The sequence below is a fragment of the Castanea sativa genome, chromosome 12 (assembly GCF_040712315.1).
Source record: "Castanea sativa cultivar Marrone di Chiusa Pesio chromosome 12, ASM4071231v1".
NCBI lineage: Eukaryota > Viridiplantae > Streptophyta > Magnoliopsida > Fagales > Fagaceae > Castanea > Castanea sativa.
This window is the reverse complement of record NC_134024.1, coordinates 7,237,653-7,246,261: the sequence shown is the minus strand read 5'-3', so window position 1 is coordinate 7,246,261 and position 8,609 is coordinate 7,237,653. Positions and strand designations below refer to the sequence as shown.

General features: G+C 32.9%; 1 pseudogene; it reads left to right on the top strand.

Moving 5' to 3' along the window:
* The first annotated feature begins 899 nt into the window (after positions 1-899).
* LOC142621134 (receptor-like protein 14) lies at positions 900-8,317 on the top strand (annotated as a pseudogene).
* Positions 8,318-8,609: the final 292 nt, after the last annotated feature.

Below are 8,609 nucleotides of genomic sequence, written 5' to 3'. Positions count from 1 at the left end.
TTCGCATCATTTTTCAATGCAGTGGCCTTTAGTAAAGGCTTTGCTTTGGGTTTTAGTACTTTTTGTTCAAATTCATGAGCACAGAGATTGCATTGAGGAAGAGAGGATAAGTTTGTTAGAATTGAATGAAATCCAATAGTAATTACACCAACCACCTTCTTCAGTCATGGGTTAAAGAGACAAAGAGTGAATGTTGTGATTGGGAGGGGGTTAGGTGTCGCGCCACCACAAAGAGTTTGGCTGTTTTGAGTTAAAAGTCCTCTCACATAAGGATAGACTTTGAATTAGTTTGAAAGGGTCTAGACTATAAACAGATTTGCCATTTCTTAGTCATTTTTTGAGTGTGTAAACACTTTGTAATATCTTTTTTTAATACGTGAATTCATTCTTTACTACCTATGAAAGCAAGCTATTGCCAAATCATGTAATTAAATTCTTGATGTTTTCTCTTATGTGTAGTTGTGTCTATTTTTAGATTCTTCTTTCCTATCATTTATATTAATACAAATTTTCTTAAAGTCCATAATATTTTTACTAAGAAACTTGTGTGAAATTGCCATTCGGTGATCCTTTGATTCCTTTCCAGCAACAAATTAGTATAAAAACTTAGGTTATTTTACAAGTAGTCTAAAGTTATGAGATTTGACTGCATCCATTAAAACAGAAAGATATTAAATAGAAAGTGCATGCGATGAGTGCTTTACCAGAATGACTTTCTTATTATTAAACATGCTAGTGAGATTCAGCCAAACCCAATCTACACATATATAATATTTCCATGAGATTCCCCAAAGACTTCACCTATAAATTATGGATTTCGATGTGAGCAGTTACCGTCTAAAATTTTCTATATAAGGGGCCAAGAAACTTATAATTTTCTTGTATTGGGTGCCTACACATTAGCTGGTTTAGCTAGACATATTGAGTCTTGGTGTTTCACATCTTTTTTCAATGGAGTGGCCTTTAGTAATGTCTTTGCTTTGGGCTTCAATACTTTTTGTTCAAATTCATATGCACAGAGGTTGTATTGAGGAAGAGAGGGTAGGCCTGTTAGAATTGAAGGCATTTATGAAATCCTATAGTAATGACGTGGACGACCTTCTTCCGTCATGGGTTAATGGGACAAAGAGTGAATGTTGTGATTGGGAGGGGGTCAAGTGTAGCAAGACCACAGATCATCTGATTGAGCTCTCCCTCAGCGGTTATTACTATGGAAATCAAAAGGTTTGGTTGGTAAATGTGTCCTTGTTGCTCCCTTTCAAGGAGCTAAGAAGTCTTGATTTTTCTGTCAGTGCAATTGGTGGCTGGCTAGGAAATGAAGGTACGTGAAAATGTGAACCCTTTTTATATCTATATAATGTCTAAAAGCTTAAACTTAACATTTTTTGTTGTTATGCTCATGTTCATCATCATAGCATTTCTATCCATTATAGTCCATTTGGTCCACTTCATTCTAATTTAGTCCATTTCAATGCACTTAGGTTCCAAAAAAAAAAAATGCAAAATTTTAAGCACTTTCAAATAACAAATATAGATAGCTTAACTTAGAAAATATAATATATTATATCAACTCTATTTTGTTAAAAAGTAATCATATTATTTAAAAAAGAGTTTCTGACTAAAACTTATAAATCTCATCTACTATATATATATATATATATATATATATATATATATATATATATATATATATATATATATATATTGATAAATGCTATATATTTTTATTTTATGCTTAACAAAAAATTAAATCGTCAATTTTCTGCACATTGCGTGACTAGTACTATTAATTTGGAAATTTGACAGCGAATTAGTTTTTGTTAGGGATGGTAGGGAAGGGATGAGCATATTGAAGGCTTTGAACCGTATAAAATTTTTTCTTTAAGACTAGATTTGCCCTTATTCAAAGAGTTTGTTAAGTGTAAGTGCACAATTCGTACTCGGTCCAACCACTAGATGGACCGAGGCCCAAAGAACCTTATACAATAAAATTTGTAGAGCGTGGACTTGAAATCTAGATTCATGGATATTGGATAACAAACAAGCAGGCTAGATTGCCGCAACTACGCAATTAGAATATAAGAATATCAGAAATTCTCCTCGGACACAAGCCGAGGATGATTGGGATTGCTTTTTTTTTTTTTTAATGAAGTATGTTAATCAAGAAGCAGAAAAAGTCCTCTCTTTCCTACTTCCTTTCATTTTATATCACTCCTTCTTCTCTTTATCTTCCACGTGTAGCACAAATTATCAATTGGGATACTTGTCCCATCCACCACCCTCTTTCAGTCTTCAAACAATAGCTGGAAGACTGAACCTTATTGTTCAAAGGTCATTTTCTCATTAATGCGGCCAGGGAGATAAGTGCAGGGTCTTTAATGCGGTGGTAGCAGCTTTTTTCCTTGATATTTCTCATACGTTACTTCTCTCCACAACTATATGAAACACATCTTTACCCACCAGACTTTCCAGAATTCTCTCTCAATGCATGATGACACGTCATACGGTCTTTAGCTTACTTGGCCAAGGAGATGCCTCTCCTCGGACGACCTCACCAATCTATCTAGCACGAGTCGACTTATGGGCTTTAAAGGCTCTGCTCGGACAGACTTGTACCACCAAATCAGGCCCAAGGCCCAAATGCATATTTTAATCATTTTACCCCCATACTAAGATTCAACCAAGTCTGAGTATCTGCCCAAAGCAATTATGAAAATACTCAAGAATTTATTATGAAAAATGTGTTTTGCAGAAAATAATGAACTTCTCCTTTATTTATGGATGTTGTGAGGTTTCAAATAAATTGGCACCATGAAAGGACACTAATTAGGTTTTCCATTTCAAAAATTAGTTGACCGTTAGGTAAATTAAACCATGTCAAATAGGTCAACAAAGCCCGAAAAATTCTGTAGAAAAAACATATATAGAGTTTAACTCTCGCCAAATATTGGCTCGATTGAGATGATTATCTCACTTCACCAAGTGCACTTTTGATTGAATGAGAAGTGAGAATCGCAATTGAATCAACAAATTCAGACCGAAAGATTTTGCCTATATCTCATTTGACTCTTGGTTGAGTGAGATATGCAGAATTTGATTTCTCTCACTTTCACTATTGAATTCTTATTCTCTTCTAATTTCAAATATTATATTTTACGAATATTTATCAAAGTATACAACCATTAAAGTGTCTAATCTAAAGCCAACCCCCTTGTCATTTCATAGCTTGGTCTTTCCAAATTTGTCCCTATTTTATAAAACTCCAAAATACTATCATAGACTAGTATTACTTATTCATTGTTTTTGCAATTCCAAGTTGAACACATGTATCGAAGTGTTGAAAAAAAAGACCCATTTATTGAAGTGTTAAAAAAATGGTTATGTTAATGTGTGTTCTTAGAGCAATTGGTAATAAATTAAATTATGAAAGTTTAAACACAACTTTTATAGAAAATATAAAAAAGCTATCAAAAAAATTAATTACTTTATTATTTTCTCTTAAAATGTTTCTAAAATTAGTTCCTAAACCATTGCCCTTAGGATATCCATTAATATTTCTTAATAAAAAAAACTATTTGTCGTAGTCTTATATATAGTATTACTTATTCTAAGTTGAATACAGTGTAAAAAAATAAAGACATGTAGACTTATAGTATTACTTATTCCAAGTCATGCACATCTATCAAAGTGTAAAAAAATATAAAATATAAAATATAAAAAAGACTTTGTAGACTTTAGCTATTGCTTATTTCAAGTCATACACATCTATCAAAGTGTTAAAAAAAATCCATTTATCCTCGACTTATAGTATTGCTTATTCCAAGTCATACACATCTATCGAAGTGTAAAAATGAAAAGACTCTGTAGACTTAAGCTATTACTTATTCCACGTTATACACATCTATCTAAGTGTTAAAAAAAAAATCCATTTATCCTCGACTTATAGTATTACTTATTTCAAGTCGTACACATCTATTGAAGTATTAAAAAAAGACCCATTTATTGTTTTCATGGACATGCATGTATTTAGTATGATAGTACCACCAATAATATTACTTTTATTATACACCAAATATAATTTGTCACCTTAATAGTTGCGAAAAATATTGTAAAATTTATTGTCATTAAACTTATTAAAAGGAGTGATGCTAGGGATATTAGCATTTTGCTTAAGCTACAACTATCCAATGTGACATTGAGATTGATTGTTGACTATTTTCACATGAACCCATAGCTTTTTCTTTATCACTTACAGTCTATCACGTAGACAATATTAATAAAAGTTGTGATTTTTTATGGTCCTAGAATTTTTGAATTTTATGACATAGTCTTTACAATTGATGTGTCGCCAATTACGAAAAATTAATTCAAATATATTTATTATATGGAAAATGCTAAAGTTACTATAAACTTTATTACAAGAATTTTACAAACTGATGTAACAAAAGTACAATTGATACCACTTAAACAATATAATAAATTATTTTTTGAATTATTTTTTTTGTGATTGATGACTGTTATTTTGTAAAGCCTATATAGTGGTAATAGTAGTAAAATTGGTAGTATTCCTAATATTACTTTTATTATATTTTGAAACAAATCACATTTGTTGATTAAATTTGTAGTAGCTATAGCTTTTTTCTATTACGAAAGAGGAAAGGTAGATATACATGGCAACACATCATAGTTATATGATTAGTGTGCATGCCTTGTATAGGTTTCAAGGTTTAAATACGGTTTACAATCATAAAACTTCACAGATGGGAAAGATAGGTTGTGGTAATGATTAAACCGGAAAACATATCAATTACAGATAAGCTCAGTTAATTAGTGATTTTTTATCGTGTTATGATTACTATATATGCTAATGAATAACATGATATGTCACTCTTTTCGCATTGTGTTCATGAATTTAACAATAGGGTGTATATTTCTTTCAGAATCCAATAGTTTGTCTAAGTTGACCAAGCTAACGCACTTAAATTTAAGTCGGACTCAATTTGACAAGGAAAATTTAAGATCCTTGGGTGCTCTCCCAGTTCTTAAATCCCTGGACCTAAGTTACACGTATATGGCAGGGCCTCTTTCTGGCAAAGGTATGTACATATTTGAATTTGCTTCATCAACCACGTATGAAGAAGTTTAGACAAAGCTTAAATCTTATATAAGCAATTTTTACTTGTACCAACATTTTCATTCTTCATATTAAAAAGAGCAAAATGCTTTTGATATATGCAAGCGATAGAAGTAGTATACCTTTTGTCTATTCCAATATAGAATTTGTTCCGTTCTATTAGATCTTCCCTCTGTACTATTAGTTTCAATCTAACAAATTGCATATTTCTTCACTGGTGATGTAGAACTGGCCAATCTAAACAGCTTAGAGGTCCTCATCTTGAATTCTAATCTACTTTATGGAAGCCTACCATTCAAGGGTAAATATTCAGTCATCTATTTTTAGCAATGTATGTTCGTATTCCCAATGAGCCATTTTATAGATATTCTCTTGACACCATCTCTGGTCAATTTTCTTGGTAGATATGGTAAATTTCAGCAGTTTGGAGATTTTAGATTTGAGCTTCAATTATTTCACTGGAAGTATTTCTCCATATATTGGGGAATTATCTTCTCTCAAGGTTATATTATTATCTCATAATGATCTCAATGGAACTTTATCCACTCAAGGTAAGAATTTTCTATGAAATTGGACATTTACAATTATTTTAGAGTTACTTGTAATTTTCTATGCAACTTGGAAGCACAACAATGGACCATCCGCTTTTTGTTTTTGGACGTGAAAATTATTTTAATCTTGTATACCAATTGACCTGAGTTGTTGATTCTTTCGGTGACACATTGGATAGGCACTGCTAATCTTATTGGTCTTTTACAGATTTGTGTGCGTTGAAAAAACTTGAAGAATTAGATCTTGCTTCTAATTATTTTGAAGGGACCCTTCCTCCATGCCTAAATAATTTGACATCTCTGAAGTTGTTTGATATATCTGGAAATTTGTTCAGTAGACTTGTGCCTTCATCTTCAATATCTAGCATGACATCCCTTGAGTACATTGATCTTGGCGAAAATTCTTTTGAGGGTTTATTCTCGTTCGGCTTATTTGCTAATCACTCTAAGTTGAAGGTGATTCAATTTCCGAGCAACGACAACAAACTTGAGATAGAGACTGACAATCCCAGTTGGCACCCTCTATTTCAATTAAAGGTCCTAGTGCTGTCCAATTGTAATCTAAACAAGCTCGCTAGAAACATTCCTAAGTTTCTCTTTGACCAGCATGAATTGGAAGAAGTTGATATCTCTCACAATATGTTGAAAGGAAGCATCCCCAATTGGTTGCTTGAAAACAACACGGGGCTACAACTGCTAAATCTTCGGGGTAACTCTTTCACAGGTCAATTACATTTGCCACCATTATCTCAACTATCTTTTTTGGTTGGATGTCTCAGATAATGACTTAGATGGGGAACTCCAAGAAAATATCGGAAAGATGGTTCCAAAATTAGAATGCCTGAATTTGTCCCGAAATCATATTGAAGGTAATCTCCCATCCTCAATTGGTCACATGACTAATTTGAACCGATTGGATTTTTCCTTCAATAATTTTTCTGGAGAGCTGCCAGTGAAATCATTTGCCAATCAGACCTCCTTGGAGTCTTTAAGATTATCTAACAACTTTCATGGTGAAATCTTCTCAAAGCTCGCCAACCTATCCAGACTACAGTCTTTAGAATTGAACAACAATCATTTCAATGGTACTCTACCATTGATAAGCTCGAAGGCCATAGATATTAGCAACAATTACATGTCGGGTATGATTCCTGAATGGATAGGAAACAGTACCTTGAAAACACGACCATACATTCTTTTCATGAGTGACAACCTTTTTGAAGGTCGGGTTCCATGCAAACTAGATTACTATATAATAGACCTTTCTCATAACTTGCTTTCAGGATCATTTCCTTCTTGCTTCAATGTACAGGATGCAAGGCACATACTTTTGCGAGGGAACAGACTCAGAGGAACATTACCCAAAGCTGTTTTTAATTCATCATCTCTCGTGACATTAGACATTAAAGATAATAGGTTTGTTGGTAGCATTCCTGATGAAATTGATAGAGCTTCTGGCTTAAATATACTTTTGTTGAGTGGCAACCATTTTAGTGGTATTATTCCGAGGCAGTTATGTCGGTTGAAGGATATTGGCATAATGGATCTTTCTAGGAACTTTTTTTTCTGGGACAATACCATATTGCTTTTGCAACATAACCTTTGGGAAGCTAGGTGCTATAGATTTTGACCATTCACCTCACTTGTATCGTGGGCCCATAAATCATAATTTTGAATTTTCCCCAACGCATAAACGTCTTCTCAATTGGGAAGTTTTAATTCAAAGGACATTTCCGGGTATTGGTGCACAAGTTGAGATCGGTTTTGTTACAAAATATAGGTCTAACTCTTACAAGGGGTCCATCCTTAATATCATGTCTGGATTGGATTTGTCATTCAACAAGCTAACAGGTGAAATCCCATCGGAGTTAGGACAGTTATCTTCAATTCATGCAATGAACTTGTCTTACAATCAGTTGACAGGTTCCATTCCTAGAACATTCTCAAATTTGACTCAATTGGAGAGCTTAGACCTTTCGCACAACAATTTGAGTGGAGAAATTCCTACTGCATTGATTGACTTGACCTTTCTTGAAGTTTTTAATGTGGCTCACAATAATTTATCAGGTAAACTTCCAGACATGAAAGCACAATTTGCAACATTTAACGAGAGTAGCTATGAAGGAAATCCATTTCTTTGTGGTCCACCACTAAAGAAAAGCTGCAGCGTGGTAAAGGGGTCACCGCCATCACCACAAAACTCCTCCAAGGCAAGTGACAGAAAATGGTATGAAGTAGATCTTCCAGTCTTCTCTACAAGTTTTCTGGTATCTTTCACTGTTTTCTTCTTGGGTGTAGTGAGTATTCTTTACATTAATCCTCATTGGCGGCAACAGTGCTTCAACTTGGTTGAGGATCGTATGTTTTGGTGTTATTATTTTGCTTCCAAAACCTTAAAAAGGTTATCAAACCGCATGTTTCATTAGATAGACTCTCTTTCTGTAGGAATCTTATTTGGTGTGGGTATTGATAAATAATTATATGTATTTTTTCTTTTTTCTTCTTCCAGAATTATATGTATGTTTTGGTTATGAACAATGGTTACTCTATTATGAAGCAAGGATTTCACTTACACTTGTTTCATTTGTATTGTAATTTTGTAACAAGCCAATGTCCTGTATGGCCCATACAGTGTGGGTATGTTATCATTTCATTTTAAAATAATTTGCAGAAAGTTTGTATATGGCTCATGTCTAATACCTATTTTGTTGTTGATGAATTTTTATTTTTATCTGATTGCACATGATTCTATTTACATTTAGAAAATTAGTTTGAACTATATTATATGTCTTGAATGGGAAAAATCATTAAATCATACAATGTAAATTGTTGAGTTATAGAAATATTTTATTGATATAATAAGAATATGATGTATTACTTTGATTAATTCATACTATTATTTAAGAGTGATGCTAAAGATAATA